The sequence below is a fragment of the Anas platyrhynchos genome, chromosome 12, assembly GCF_047663525.1.
Source record: "Anas platyrhynchos isolate ZD024472 breed Pekin duck chromosome 12, IASCAAS_PekinDuck_T2T, whole genome shotgun sequence".
Classification (NCBI taxonomy): domain Eukaryota; kingdom Metazoa; phylum Chordata; class Aves; order Anseriformes; family Anatidae; genus Anas; species Anas platyrhynchos.
The window spans coordinates 17165530-17182380 of record NC_092598.1 but is presented as its reverse complement, the minus strand read 5'-3'; the positions used below and the strand labels follow the sequence as shown (position 1 = coordinate 17182380).

Here is a 16851-nt window from a genome sequence, read left to right as displayed (position 1 = left end):
CCCACCTCCAACAGCATTTTCTGCCCATGTTTATGCTATATGGCAATTCTCGATGTCAATGGTGTAGTCCAGATAGAGCTAGGACTGACAGGACCATGCACCTTGATCCTTGCGTTCAGACCTCTACCTCTGGCTTAGTATTCAGCTCAACTCCTAAGCCATCAAGCCTTCAGAATTACTCCACTGTTTTCTCTAAATGCCTACAGGGTCCGTCTCATGCAATCTGCTATTGAGCAAACTCTGCTCCATCAGCCTGTATTCTATAGGCTATGATCAAGGCTTGCAGAGCTCAGAAGCTCTTTTCTCCCTGACTGATTTACCCACACCACTTTTCCAGACTTGCCATTCCTCAGAACTGTTCCTGGCTTTGCTATCACTAACCCAGCATTACCAGAATGCAGTTAAGTGTTTATCACTTAAAACTTTAAGTGTTAATTGCTTAGTAATGAAAACTTTAATTGCAAGGAGATTAAACTTCTAACTGCTAAGTGGCTGGCAGAGTTCCATCCCATAACAACCAAGACTCACCAACAGAATATTTTTTAAATGCCCTTTCTGTGGAATAAACCTTATATCCAAGTGTGTGAAGGCCGAGATGCAATATGGTTAAGTATTTTCAGGACTAAGAAAAAATATGCCTGAATTATTAAGACGTATTAAACAAGCAATGGCTAATTTGGGATTAAATAAAATCTCAGTGTTCAATTTAGAAATGTCTAAATTACAAAAAGAAAATAAGAAAATTCCTCCCCTACCTTTATTTGACTTGCATGTGTCCTCAGGTAAATTGATCCCTCCAAAAATGCATACCCTGAGAAAGACATTCAGGTCATCCTGACCTGGTCTTAAGGATGGAGATTCTGTTGTGTTCTCAAATGGATAGATTCACTATTGATTGCCAGAACTAATGTGTAACCTGAGAAACCTTTCTTGCCTTCAGAAAAAGTATTCTGATCTTAATTTTCACAATTTCGTAAGAAATAGTGCCAGAAATGAAGCATCTAATTCTGTGTAGATTATATATTCTGCTTTTTTTTTTTTTTTTTTTTTTTACTGTGGGTGCTGATGGAGCTAAGTAGAGATGTTTAATGCAATGTTACTTGTGAGACAAATAAGGGCTTACACTGGATAATGAAATAGAGATGCAGGCAAACTGAATTCTTAGCATACTGTTAGCTGCTCAACCAAGAACTAAGTTAGACTGAAGCCATCAGTCTTTTTTCTCATTTTTAGGATTTGGGGAAGAGACATCAAATCTATACTCCTTAATATCTTGTCATTGTATTTATTTTGCATTCAAAATTCCAATGTATTTCTTTAAGATCTCTCTCATGACACAAGAGCTTTGCAAAGGGCTTGGACAGTGTTGCCAAACACAGAATAAGCACAGTACCTCTTGCTCTTACCTCCAGAGCCACAATATGAGAAGCTTCTGGCACTCTGATGTCCTGTCAGTTTTTAATGCGAACTCTGGAAGTTCACGGACACGACGCTGTACAATCTGAAGAAGATAAATCACAGTTACTTCGAGCCAGCTGACAGCAGTTTAAGCTGCTGCAATCATCAACCACCAAGGGAGTTTCTTCTTTTATCTTACTAAATGCAAAAGTATACTGGGAACTGGTAATATCACTGGACTATCAGGAGCCCTGCTTTTACATAAATATCAGCAAGCGGTAAGTAAATTCTGTTGACGAAATGTAATAAAACAAAGACGGTTTCAAATATGACCATTCCCTGATGCATTCTGTAGCCCCGTCTTACTCACTTATTGCATGCTGCTGAGATTATAAGGTTTGCTTTTATCTGTCAGAAATCAATATTTCAAACATCAGATAAAAGAGGAAATTGAACTGGGAATAGGCTGAAGTGCTGTAAAAACTACAAAGCACAATTATCAAAAAGCACTTAAAGTACTTAATAGGACACACATATAAAAATGCTCAAATTAATGTCAGGGAACTATAATGAGAACTTTTTCTATGTTTTTTGATCCAAATGCAATGTAATTCGAGAGCAGCCTGGTCAGTCAATACAGTTTTCAATTTATATGAAACCCTAAGGGTTTCTAGCAATCCATTTGCTAGAACTGAACCATTACATATGATTGGTTAATATTTCAATTTATTGAAAATACATTATTTTGTGTAAAGTGTTTAAGTTGTTGAGGTTTAACCATTATAAACAGTTATGATAAAAATAGATCTTTGGGTAAACAGATACTTTACAGTCAAGCTTTTAATAAACACTAGTATAACTAGAAAATTGGATTTTAAGGAGGATAGACATCATAAGGAAAAAACGAAGATACACGGTGGCGGGGTGAAAGGGACATGTTATACACAAATGAACTTTATCAGCATGTATTAAGCTGAGAAGGGATTTCTTTGTAAAACATTGGAAGCAATTGTTATTTTATGCAAAAAAAGTTCACTATTAACTTTGCTACTTTCCCCTTAGATTTATATATTCATTTATCATCTTTAATGTTATTGAGCTGGAGGTCCTCACAAAACTATCCATGCCAGATCAGAAATCACTGCAAATGAGTGTGTACATGCCTGTATGCAGTTATTAGCATCTACAGAAAGTAGATTGTGTGGCCCTAAGTAATTTGATATGAAATATGAAACACATACTGGAGTTATAGCTATGATTTGAGCAACCAAGATCCATGCTAACTAAATGTCTGTATGAAACTTTTTCACACTCTTCTGTAACATATAGCCCTTATTTTTAACAAGGAAAAACAAGGAATCCTTGAGAAATATTTCATTGGAAAGTTACTCTTAACATTTATAGTATAACTCTGTAACTTAACAATTACACTTATCTGATAGGAGGGAAACTCAGCTCAATCACAATTAAAAGGTGCTTCTTATTGGAACTACATCAGTCTCCCTGAGCTTGATGGAAACTACATCAATCTCTTCCTTGAATGAGACTACAGTTTCCATTAACAGACAAAATGTTTCATTAGCCCAACATCTTCCCACTGTCTCTTTGCAGTTCTCTTCTATGGTTTTGGACCAAATCCAATACAATTTATTTAGCCTACCAACTTCCTCTTTTGCTACTTTTGCCTGAGCTAAGTCAAACCTTCTTCGCTTCTTCCATTTTCAAGATGTAAAATTTAATTTCAGCCCCTAGAATCCTTATTTGGGTCATAATCTACTGCCTACCCTTCATCCTCTCTACCCTTTACAGTTCTTCAAATGTGTTCCATTTTCCTGCTTATCTCCTCAATAGTCTTTTTTTTTTTTTTTTTTTCTTTCCCTCCTTTAGATTCCCTTTCCCCAACAAACAATGCCACTCCAGCATGCCATACCATTCTCTTGGCTTTCTGTATCTATATGCCATTTCTGTTGTTCTCCTGTTTATTTGATATGGATTGACCTTCCTATGTCAGTTTGGAAGACTTTAACCTTTTCAAATTTCACAGCTTTCCTAAACATTTGCTTTTACCTTAATGCCTGCTAGAAATTTTATGAGCTAAAAGGATTACGTGGAGGTGCATATTAAAAAAAAAAAAAGAAAAAGTAAAAACTCACATAACAACTCACATTTTTTCTGTCTTTTGTTGAACACATTTTAAACATGTAAATAAAGAACAAAGTAAGCACAATCATGCAAAAATAATATATTTATAAACACAAAGAAAACTGAACATAATTTTTTATAGGGAAGGACTCCCAGATCTGGAACAACATTACAGACAGGAAGAGGACTGGCTAACAGTTATCATAATGGGTAAACATTCCTGTCTCTGTCCAAGAAGTCTTCTGCAACTTCAGAGAAATCAAATCTTTATTCTGTGAAATGGTTATAAAGTTACTGTTGCTTCAGATTGGGCAGTTTCAGGTCTTTTTAGGCATACAGTTATTTTTTGATCATACAATGTCTATGAATAATACAGTCAGGCTCTGATCTAGACAGTGAATGACTTATGCAATTCACCAGGTAAAAAAGGAGTCGAGAATCCCAATAAAGTGGCACAATATATAGAGAAAATCTGTTTCTATAATTCTGGTCTTGCGTATATTAAGAGAACACAATTCAATTGCAGGAACTGGGAAATAAGTCCCCTAAAACCGGAGTTTTCACATGTAAAACCAATGTTGACAAGACTAAAAATAAATAGATAAATTCAGCTTGAATTTTCAGATTTCTTGAATCAACAAAGAGAACATACAAGCTTTTCAAATAATAAATATTTCCAAATGACCAGGTAATAAAGAAATACATTGTTATAAAAAACAGTCTGAGTGGAAACCATAATATGACCTGGTAAGGCAATTGTAGTTACGGCAGTCGTAGATTATTGCATAATGCATTTCACAGAAGCTTCTTCTATTGTGCCTCATTGTATTTTTTCCTTCAATTATTAAATATAGTGGCTTAACCTCAAAAGCAAATGTACTTGTCTTTACATGCACTTGAATTGTTACTACCATTTAAAACTAATCAATGTTTTCTTTAGTACCATAATAGCTTGTTTGCAAAGCACCTCTTTTAGAAAAATTTACACTGCATTCAGGAAAAAAACATGTTTCACATTCTAAGAAAAACTCCTAATAAAGTGAAAGAGGGCTTGATTCTTATCTCAAAGTTTAGTGCAATTAAAATGCCTTCAAAGCTTAAAAATTTTTGCACAAAAGAAGCTGCTACTAGATTATACCAGAGTGCTCATATGTAATACATTGTATGCATTGTATATTATCCTTACTTCCTAGAGTAATTTGAAAGGACTCGCTATATATATATATAATATATATATACACACACACACCCCTATATTCCAGAGTATGTGATGCATATGACTATTTTAGCCCTATATGCTTTCTTTAATGTTAACAAGGGAAAAAATGGTTAAAATCTTATTAGCAGAGTTTAAATGCACCATTCCTTGGAAATATTATACATCTTCTGACCTGAATGTTCAATTGCAAAAAAATCACAGGACATCAAGGTCTCATTCAGTAGTGGAAAGCCCAAGCTACTCCAGTAAATTCAATATATGTACTCAGAGTACGGTTTGACACAAATGGGAATGTTCACACCACTTTGCTCTAGCAATATAAGGGAGGCTTCTAAATTAGTCTCTGTGGACTCCTTCAGAAGGAGGTCAGAGAAACAAAGTTAAGCAATATGAGTACCCTGAATGTCTCAAGTTCTGCATTTATTCAACAACCAGAAGTCTTACGGAAGGAAAAAACAAGTTTACATAGAACTCATGCAAGTTCTTATCACCTTCAAGTGTAATTACTATTTCAATAAACAGAAATATGTGATGCTTGTACTTATACATAATTCCATTGATCCCAGTAAGGTAGCGAGTCTATCACTAGGATGAAAGTTATAAAAAAAAAGAAAAAGTTAATGAGGATTATAATAATAGAACATTAGTAAAAATAAAAGCTATTGCAATGCCTATGATCACATCTGAGAACCTGATACAGTTTGTCCCATTTTTCTTGTTTGGTTTCATAGTGATACCTCCCCTTTATAGTTCTGCAATATATGTTTCATTGTGTTTGGAGCACAGATTTTCCATAACAGTTCTATCATATGTGATACCTTCTGCCTACACTTCCAAAGCTTCTACACCTACCTTGCTCTCAGCTGAATGTTGGTAATACTAATAGTGATAGTAGGTAATTTGTTTTCCTATATTATCCCTGAAAAAGATGCAGTGTAGGACTATTCCTTAAAACTTTGTAGGTTTGCATACATGTTCATACTGTATGGGGAGCCAAGTGCTTTAATTAGCATAACTGCAACATAAACTGGGTAACTGCATGTACGGGTAAGTACAATTAGCAGTTGCAGAAGTTAAAGGACTGTCAGGTAAACAAATGCCTAGCACGTATCAAGCAGAGGAGCATTCTCTAGGCAGATCCTAGAGGCTCTGTGTAGCTCTGCGTTTTTCGCCCCCCCTACATACAATCTATTTTTGAAAATCTGACTCTATTACAAAAGTAATGACAAATGAGTAATGACAAAGTAATGGATAAATTAAAAGTAAGATGAAGACTTTGAATCACAAGGACAAGAAATTTTCACCTGAACGTACAGTTCAGGGACAGAATTTCTGACTTATGAAAAGTATAGTGTTCAAAAATATGCAGTGTGTTTCAAAATGAGATAACAAACAACAAATAGGCACAAAGGAATTAGTCAAAATATCAAAAGTTTTAACTAATAAAATATTCTGTGTTGAGGAATATAGAGTGCCAAGCCTTACCAAAAATAAATAGAGTTACAATTCAAAGCACTGGACAGTGTGACTGCCCACAAACCTATGCCGAAGCATTTGCCACCAACTGCTGAATAGACTGAAGTCTTGCTCCTTTGCTAAATTATATGTTTCAGAATTAATCCTGTAGCCTGCAGCACACAGATGCTTTATAGGGCAACTTAGAGCAATCACCTCATTATTTAATAGCATTGCTTTAACTCCATTGTGATAGCTTTCACTGTTGGATATTTTCTCTTACAGGCTCATGTTTTATCCTTTTCCAGGACTACACACCTGTTTTCAGAGAATTACAATGACTTTAGTTGGAGCAGTGTATAACAAGCAGCAGCTATGAGAAACTTTCTGTGCAATTTCTCCTTAGATGGGCATATACTATAAGCATGAATTTCTTTTAACTAGTTATTCCGAGATCCCAGCTAAAAAGACATGTATATGTTTTCAATATTATTCACCATCAATTGCATGCAGTACAAAAGGAAAATATTCCAAGATATAACTAAATCATTGTTATATAGTAGATAAGATAGTTCTGTTTGCAAACTTAAAACAGGTAGAAGTTGCAATGCAGAGCAAAGTTCAACAGTGACCAGAAGAAAGAACAGAGGTGAGAATTTTTCTGTGTATTTACTAATCCAGAAATTGCGGAGAAATTGCCACACCTGTGATCCAACCAATCTGGAGGCAAAGCCTCATGCAACTAGAGCTTTTATTTTTATTTTTATTTTTATTTTTATTTTTATTTTTATTTTTATTTTTATTTTTATTTTTATTTTTATTTTTATTTTTATTTTTTTTGCTCAGCTTAATTTCTTCTTTAATGAGTGTTTTAACTTTTCAGTGGTTCTCAGTGTTTCTGTAAACATGATTTTGATTTGGTTCACCTCGGTATATTTACAGAAAAATGCAGAGAATGGCAATGGAAAAGCTTGCCTATTTGAGCAAATTCAAGGAATTCCACTGAATTCAGTGAACTTATGTCAGATTTATTTATTTATTTATTTATTTATTTATTTATTTAATTAATTTTATCTGGCAACAAACCTGATTCAGATTATTTCATAGCATCAAAAATCTGCTAAGGTAAGAGCTGCCACGTTATATATAATATTATTTCCTTCACAAGTTTAAAAATTTATTTTTATGTATACTTAGGTCCATGAATTATTATTTTTATCATCCAGAATGCATGGTTTGTGTTTTACACTTGAAATCTTAAAAACAATTTAATAGGGGGCAGCAGAATACAGTTGTATTTTATCAGTTTATTTTATATAATTGTTGATGATATGCAGTCCCCCATTGAGAACTTTGGTTTGGTGTGGCCACGGGTCTCATTGGTGTATCATAAAGGATCCTGTACAATTTCATCCTATCACTTCAATCTTAGTATTTGCTCATCATCATAGTTTTGTTATGTCAAAAATAGGACAAATTAGAAATAGCAAAACTCAAATTTCCCCAGAACATTAGGAATATATGGAAGTGTACCCAGGATTTTGTACTGAATTACACTCCCAGCCCTAAAAATAGCTTCCAAGCTGGGACCTTGCCTAAATGCATGAGCCAGTCTGACCTCCTCAAAAGCTCCCTGTCAAACCTCTTCCCCTAAACTGAAAGATAGATTAACAAAACTAATCATTCAACAGAGCATTTACTACATAGCAGTGTACTCTTACATTACAGAAATCAGTTCATCCTCTAATTTCCCTTTATTATCCAAGATTATCTTTCCAGCTGACCGTGAATTAAATATTTCATTAAGCATCATTAAGGAATTATATATACACTCTTTACCGTTCACATTGTTAATCATAAGTACTTTACTCACAGACAGCAATGAATCTGACTTTTACCTTCCAGTTTTACTACAAAGCCATTTTAGAACAGCTATCGAAAGAAACAAAATGCCCTCATTTTCAAAAGAGAATTTTAAAATTAGATTCACTTCAAAAAATCAAACATTTACTTAGAGGGTTTAAATAAGGTGACTGAGAAATGAATCCCTGGATTTTTCCATTCTTCTCTGATCTGGCTAGAATAAGGGCAGCCCAAAATTATAGATTAGTCCCTGTCTTTAAACAAGGTAGAAGATGGTGAGACAGTGCTGGGTAGTTGTACAGTCATAATGGATTATGCAGATTTTTGTGTCCTGGGTCACTGTTATGAATCTGATCCAAGACTGCAGTGATGAAATATCAATGTCATTTTATGTCTTTCTGAATCAAATCCTGACCCTGTTAGGTCAATGGCAAAACATTATCAGTACTGGGATTTTCACCTTTTGATTCTCTGGTGTGCAAAAAGAATTAGAGTTTGACTCAGCATTTGTTGACTTTAATTGGCGTTAAACTAAGTTCAAGGCCCGGATTTTTAAAAGACTTTAGGTGCTCATTTGCTCATGCTTTGAGCCTAAAAGCTGTATCCTTCAGGTGATTCAAACACTTAAAACCATAGTGTCAAAACTATAAACTTTTTATCTTTAAAGAGTAATATTATGATGGGCAAGATAATACAGTAATGCTAAGCATATACATTTCTAAATGACATCCACACACTGATTGTGTACCCTGCCATCACTGCTGTGCCAACCCCTAGCTTAGCCCAACGGCACTTCTAACACAGCTTCCAATCATTTCTCTTTCCTCTCCTAAATCGTGGGAGAAGAGCTAAATCCTGATCACTTTTCTGTTCTAGTAGTGCAGAGACCAATACCTGTGTGTTTCCTCTCTGGATAGGAAAATACCAAGCAGGTATTCTGTACTGGTAGATTCTTGGAGATGGCTGTGAACGTGATGGAATCCTCTAGGAAGGGAATCCTTTAGGGAGGGGGGTATTAAATGGTGTCGGCCGCCATGAGTGTAAGGCACACCTGGTTCAAACTGGGCCTCCTGTCACTGCATGTGGAGAGCCGAGCGTCTCAGAGATGATTCACAGCAGCTGTCTTCTGAGCCAGCCAGTGCCAGCATGGCCCTAACATCACTGCATAAAGCACATTGATTAGGAAACCATAAATGAGGATCCAGAAAATGTCTGTATTGCTCTGCTCCACACAGTTAACTGGATAAGGGCTATTTTCACCACATTTATTTGTTTCTCTGAAAGCAAAATCCTTGTCCCAATGACAGGAGGTTCAAAATCTCTCTGACTACAGCGTTTGCGACCCTCAAGAAAATTAGCATGGATTCTGGCTTATACTCTGCATTTGGTCTAGTCTGGCTCACAGTCATCCCTTGAAAGTTCATCACTACAGACTGTGAGGTCTCAGTAGTACAGGAATAGTAACTCTTTGTGTCAAAATGACTAAATTAACAAAACAAGAGAAGTCATCAAACATCCTTTCTTTAGTGACTAATTCAAACAAAATCCTTAGAGATGCCCTGAAAGCATGTACAGGTAGCTTGTTATTTTATTTCATCCTCTTTTGTAGCAGTTATTTTAGAAAGGACATTACAAGCCATTTTTTAACCAGCGGTTGCAGGACCCTAACTCTCAAGTGTTGCATTTTTAGTCTTAGAAAGTTTTGAATCTAAAAAGAAAATCAGAATAAGAGCTAAATGAGCCATAAAATTTTGAGTGTTTATTCAAAATGGAAACAAACTCACAATATTAAATTATTTGTTCATGTCCTCCAAAAATACTAAGGTACACTGCTATAAAAATTATGTCTTGCTGTAATGCGTGCTTACTGGAAATATTTCACTTGTGCTAATATACAGTTCAGGCATGTGCTCCTAAAAGTATTTAGCTATGCTGAAAACCACCAAGGAATTAAATTGGATAAAAGCATACTGAATAAGTTGTTGGAGGTTTAATTACCTTTTCCTTTTTCCTCTTTAGTGGGAGTTCTGAATTCTGGAGGAGTAAAACTCCAGTCTCTACTGTATTGAAATGATATTTTTTTAGCACTCCAATCATTGTCTCTACCTGACTAAGACATTTCTGTGCTAAAGCAGGTGCATTTACTTTTCAAGTATTATTTTACTAATCAATTGAAAAATTACCTCCATGAATGACAGAAGTGCAGACCTTTGGAGTATTTCATTAAAAGGAGCAAACATTAATTACAAATCCAGCCCAACCTTTGCAGACATAAATTATGGGACAGATCTATTTTCTCTACGCTTAATTGCAAGCAGAGACTAGCTCTTCAAATTATTATCTCTAAGGCATGAATGAAATTAAAATGGATTTGATGATATTCTCAAGACATATTTGTATCCAAACAGTTTGGCCATCTACTATTTGTTGATACGAGAAAATTTAGATTTTGCAAAAAAAAAAAAAATAGAAATTGCAAAATGGAATTGAAATCATAAAGTCTTTTTAGACAGGGAAGTCTAATTGCAGGTTTAACAGTGAGATAGTTATTATTATTTGTTAATAACTTTCTGAATTTTTCACATTTCAGGGAGAATTTTCCAGGCAATATCCTTCCCAATAGGTAATATTTACACTTGAAGAAAAATAACTATTTTCTAGTGAAACAAAAAACTTTTCCCACAGGATTATGAAGGTTGAAATTTGGATTTAAGAATAGCTACAGTACTGAAATGTTTGTGAACAAACTGAAATCTGGCAAGAAAATAGATGAGTAAAGTGCCTTTCTTTGTTCACTGAAAACCTATTTTGAATTAGGCATGTTTGTAGATATAAAGCAGAATTTCAAAGACATTTGACAATGGCCAAATTTTGAAGTGACCATTTCTTCCTATTATTGCATGCATTTTGAGCACATTCTCTGTTTGTCTTTTTGTTCTTTTTAAATGTTAAGAAACTGCAAAATTCCATCTTTATTTGTTTGTCAGTAGGTTAAGTCAGAAACACCAGAAACAAATTTCCTAGGTTTTAAGACAGGCTTACTATTTCTCTCCTGCTACTGAGCTCTACTTTAACTATACCAGTTTTACAACTCAATCTGTTTTCCAAGGGAGAAGTATTCAATAGGTAATATTGATGGACTGACATAAATTATCATATAATAAAATACCTTTTCAATTTCTAAAAAAAATTGGCTCTGTACTTCACAAAGAGGAGGAATAGGATAATATAAAAAAAAAATAACAAGTGTAGAACTCAAATTAACACAAAACTACCTGATAAGTCTCAGTGTGAGTCAAAACCAATCTTGAAGACTTGAAGACTTAAGGTATGGAAATCTTCCTTTTTCTTTTTTTTTTTTTTTCCTGTTTCCAATAAGTGGAAAGCTAATTCCTGCAGTAAATAAACAGCATTTATTATAGCATGTATGTAGATGAAAGAAGGTGCGATTTACTGTGACAGCAAGTGAGGAATAGATGTAAAACGCAAAGTTGTTGTTTTTGTTTTTTTTTTTTTTTTTTTTTTTTTTTTTTTTTTTTTTTTTTTTTTTTTTTAATAGTACAATGAAACATAAATATATTCTTTGTAAAACATATTTAGTGATCAACATTTTTTATTAGCCAGCCTTCTTCTGTAAGTACTTTACCCTTTATTTAACAGTGTTTGGACAAAGGAGTCTAAGCAAAAAATCTCCATGGGTACTGCTTGCCCCCCATGATTTTACTATCCTGCTACCAAAGAGGTTAATCATTTGGCACTGCATACTTTAAAAGAAAGAATGAAAGAAAGAAAGGAAAAAAAAAAAGCAAAAAAAGATAATGACTTGCTTGGAGTTTAATTTACTTGTGTCATACAATAAATACCAAGCTGAGTTCTCACAGTCTTAATCATTAACCTCAGATAGGACTTCAGCTTAAAATGCATTCCTTCATCTCTGATATGTTTCATGAATACACTTGTAGATATTTTAACTACAGTTTCAAATATGCTGAAGAGACAAAAAAATCCAAGGCCCCTCAAAAGCCAAGCTCTCTGCCACCTTATAACTTTTGGACATAATATGACCACCCATCTCAGCTGTCACAACACTTTCTGAAAGCAGAACAGAAGCTCTGCAATAAGAGATTTTTTTTTTTTTTTTTTTTTTTAGGAGGCCCAGCTCAGTTTCAGAGAGCTTATTGGTACAAAGAGCAGGGCAGGGGTACCGGAACAAGGCAAAATAATCTGATATGGTATTGATTTTTTTTTTTCCAGATTTCCTATCGTTACAGACTTCTCAGGGCCATGGCAAAATATTTCTAGTACTGAATTGAAGATTCTGATACAACGTTAGAAGATTACCTCAAAAATATAATCTGGTTCAAAAAAATTAGAAATAATTGACCCAATAGAGAGAAGACTTCATGGGCTTTATAATTGTGAGTGTCTTGTTTAGGGGAGGGAAGAATGAGAAATTTTTCCTGCTCCTTTGGATTTTGGAAATATTTACATTTTCTTCATTCTCTGGTATTTCATCCTAACTGAAAAGTGAGGAGTTAACGATTGATCCAGAGCTTGGGAAAAGCAGTCAAGCAGAGGACCACTGAGGACAGGGTGAACCCTTTAACCATATTGCCTGAGAAAGGCAGCACTTGGCAATCTTTTTCTGGCAATGATAAAATCATAGGTAACCTATTTGCTCTGGAATCTAAACCAGAGCACCACGTTTAAACCACCTGCATCTGAAATGAAGATAAACATGTTATGGGGATCTCCCCTTTTACTTATAGGCCTGAATGGAACATGATTTTTAATGGACCTGGGCAAACTCCTCATTCTTAATAGCATACCATTCAAATCACAACAAAATTTAAACAAGTGTAGTGACTGTTTTTTTTTCTGCCTGAAGTTATCCAGTCCTAAAATTTTATCCAAATCTCATTGTTAAGCAGCATACACTTTATATTTCTATAGAAAGAAAAACATTATCAACAATTACTGTTTTTTAACACCTTGCAGCTTTTATATAGTTTCTTCTATATATAAGGAAGAAACACATTAATCACTGTGTGAAACTAACACCAACAAAATTTATAAAATATAGAAAGTTTGGGGTAGAGGGGGCAGGAAATCAGTTAAATTACAGATTTAAAAAATAAGACACATTCTTTATTAAGGGGTATGGAAAGGATACAAAGGACAAAGTGTATGTACCTTTAATCTACTTTTTTTTTTTTTCCTTTTTTCTTTTTTTTTTCTCTGAAGACAGAACTGCAGAGAAGACTTTGCTTAAAGTTGTATAGATCGTTAACAGAAATGTTGATAAAATGTTCTTCATCTAAGTATTACACATTGGCATAGTAATGACTGCTATATTCTAGACGTAGACAAATGTTTATTCAGGCACTGGCATGCACCGAAACAACATCCATTAATTATAGCTAAGAAGGAGAGTGAGCAACGACTGCTCTGTGGTAGATCCCAAGTAAGGCCTGCAGTACCATCTCGGACCCATGCCACAGCCTTTCAAACATGGGCTACAGGATTTCACGGAGTGGGCTGTAACATTCTAAAGGGTGACATAGACTTCACGTATAACAATGAGGACAACCGCATGAGAATAATTTCAAGAACAGCTCCTATGTCAGAACTACAACACAAGATCTGCTGGGCGACTCAAGTTTCCATTTCTGGAAAACACGAACTACTTTGGACTGCCAAGGCCAGCATATCTGGGTTTCCCAGACCCCAGCATGATGGCACATATAAATGGGAGCAAGCAGCCCCTGTAGAGAGCTGCCCAGAGCCTCCCTGTGCTCCTCAGGGAGGTGGTGTGCAGCCCACAGCTGTCAGCCATGCTGGGATAGCAGCACACAGCTCACAAAAGGGTTGTCCCCCCAATCACTGCTGGTCTACACAGAGAGAGCTGCAGACAAAGCTGACAAGGGGGTGAACGAGTACCATGATGTGTAGTTCAGAAAATACATAAGTACCTTTATACATGTTATGTGCATAGTTCTCATTCTGAACTTTTTTCCTTTCTCTCCTTCTCGGTCCTCCTTCTTTCCCCCAGCAAGCTCTGAAATAACAAATAAAAGTAACATCAATGCTAGCTCCACACAGATGAGATAAACAAATGTGTGTGGAACAGGGAGGTGCATCTGTTTAGTGATTTTAAAATAAGCTGACATGTGTCTGTGTCACCAGTCCAGCTTATCTTCCTCCAGCCTATCATGCTTTTGTGTACATGTATTTAGCTGAAATATGATGGGAGGGAAGATTATTATTATTACAATATCCATTTGAAATATTCCAATCATTTAAATACTAAAAGTTACCCGTAAATTGTGGACAAACTTGTTGCATGTTGTGTTATCACTGCAGATTGAACTCTTGTAGGATAAAGGTCCAGCATGTTTCAAATATTTCTTGGTCTTTTTTGGACAGCCAAATATGAATAACAATTTATTTTGGCCAAAAAGACAAATTCCAGGTGAATTTATGTCCTTAATGGGAGATTTGCCATAACAAACAAGAAGGGGATATAGCTATAAGAATCAGTGTGTTCTAGTCAAAAGTGGAATATCTTAAATCAAAAGTTACTGTAAACTTAAAGGTTCCTGTTAAGCCCTTCTATTTAATCTTCAACATGAAAAGCTAGAATTCATGTCTTCTACTTTATTAAAAGAAAGGCAACCACTAGGATAAAATAATATTGAGAAATAAAATTTACCTTGGATTAGTTTCATGTAAACATAAAAAATCGACTTCTCAGAACTCACAGGAAAAAACATAATATAGTTAATATTAAATACAATGATTATGCAACCTATTACTTTTACAGTTTGTGCTCTTGTGTCCTTGATTTCAGCCCTGTTTTGCTTATGATTAATGAATGACTCACCTTTAGTACTCTTTCATTTATTTCATACCTCATTATGAATTTTAAAAGGTCATTTGTTATTTGAAAATTAAAAAAAAAAAAAAAGAATGGAAGTTGGACACTTTTCATAAATGCCAATGACATTTTTATAAATAAATTGCCAGTGCCCAGTATCATACCTCTTTGTAACTGTTTAAATTTTCTTACTACTATAGATATAATTTCAAAAACTTGGGTTTAGTCCCATATAGTAACAGGTGAAATGTCTGCACATTTTATGTGAACATCAGGAGTGCCTATGCACTCCCTATACAGTCATTCTCACTCATAAATCCCAGAATGACACCTGATGTGCATAACTCTTTTCTTTTTTAAATTGTCAAGATGCTACACTACAATTTCCCATGGTTTCTCATTTCTTTAGTTTGGAATATTATTTTGCCAGGGTTTGATACTCTGTGGTGGTTTTAAAACCACTGATTGTTTTTTGGTACTAAGGTACTATCCAAGGTTTTGTACCAAAAAGTTCACAGTACTTTTTTTTTTTTTTTTTTTTTTTTTTTAAGCTACATCCTTTTTCTGTTTTGATAATTACTTCCAACTACAGCATTTGGTAGTCACAAAATACACAAAAGTCTTGGGTCACATCCATGCTAAATCACATTCTGTGAGACAATCAAAGGCATAAGGCAAAGGCCAGCTTTTCTCTAATTTTCTAGAGGTAAATTCTTAAACCAAACGGGTGTCACTGTCAGAAGACAACAGTTACCATAAAAAACAAACAAACAAACAAACACACCTATAATCAACTGATAGCTTGTGGAGTAGATAATATCTGCAGAAGCTCGTAATAATTCCATTCAACAGAGTCACTGTCACAGCTGGCAACCTACGCTGTGGAACTTTGTGGTGGCACAGAAATCTCCTTTTGGACAGAGGGTGATCAACATTCTTCACAGCATTCACTTCTAGGACCATGTAAAAACAGGGCCTGTGCTGTCTATGGAGCAATGGCCTGCAAGGCTGTTTATAGCCTGGGCTACACTCCAGGCTCTGTAGACATGCCCAAGCTAACTTTAAACTGGACAGTTTGGTGATTTTTGGCAGTTCAAAGTTTCTTGATGTTCAAAGTTCTGCAAGGGACCTCACTGTAAAAAGGTTACCTCTAATTTACCAGTGACATTACCACATTTACCAGTGACTAAATTACCTATGATGTCCCAAAGACAGCTGCACCCAGCTCCTTCTGCAGAAGATAACCTGTCTTCATACCATGCCCTGTTTGGAGCCTGGCCCTTAACGTGTACACAGCAGCATCTGCACCTACTATTTTTGCCCTATCATATTTACAGCTGGATTATTCATGTGAGGTTTATTGAGGCTGGATGCTGAGGCTCCATCTGACTGAGAGCAAACCAGAGTCCATGGACTTTAGAAACAGAAATATAAAAATCAACCCCAACCAATTGCATACTTCTTCGCCCTGTACAATATGCATGGCTGTTTGTGGTGCCAAGTTCAATAACTTAAATGTTGTGTCATCACTAAAAATAATATAACTGAGCATGGTTAGTAATTGCAGCCTGACCTTCAGCCTCGGATTTGCTTAATATTGTGGCTTTATGTTTTCCCCCAATTTGTTTAGAACTCTTTGTACCATGGATTATTAATCTATAACTAAACATCGTCCTTGGTGTTCATCTAGATGACGATATTTGGAACCAAAGCAAATCTATTATCTTTTCTTTGAATTTTGTAAGCCTGTTTATTCGAAGCTTTTATTCAGCTTCTTCCAATAATTTCAGTGCAAACTGTACAAGAAAAAATGTAACTGTTTATTTAGGATCATTGTTTTAAATCACATCTCATCTATGATGCATTTCATCTGTAGACAGGTCGTTCTTAAGGTTAA

General features: G+C 35.1%; 2 long non-coding RNA genes across 2 annotated transcripts in view; one reads left to right on the top strand and one right to left on the bottom strand.

Annotated features, from left to right (window-relative positions):
* The window catches only part of LOC119718126 (uncharacterized), a 32447-nt gene extending 27642 nt beyond the window's left edge, over nt 1-4805 (top strand). The window contains exons 4-5 of the long non-coding RNA XR_005268783.2: nt 1413-1676; nt 3683-4805. This is a non-coding gene — a long non-coding RNA (uncharacterized lncRNA). The remainder of the gene's footprint in view (nt 1-1412; nt 1677-3682) is intronic.
* The window catches only part of LOC106016226 (uncharacterized), a 153569-nt gene that overhangs the window by 95155 nt on the left and 41563 nt on the right, over nt 1-16851 (bottom strand). The window contains exons 5-6 of the long non-coding RNA XR_011812375.1: nt 14050-14135; nt 1407-1501 (exon numbers count right to left, since the gene is read on the bottom strand). This is a non-coding gene — a long non-coding RNA (uncharacterized lncRNA). The remainder of the gene's footprint in view (nt 1-1406; nt 1502-14049; nt 14136-16851) is intronic.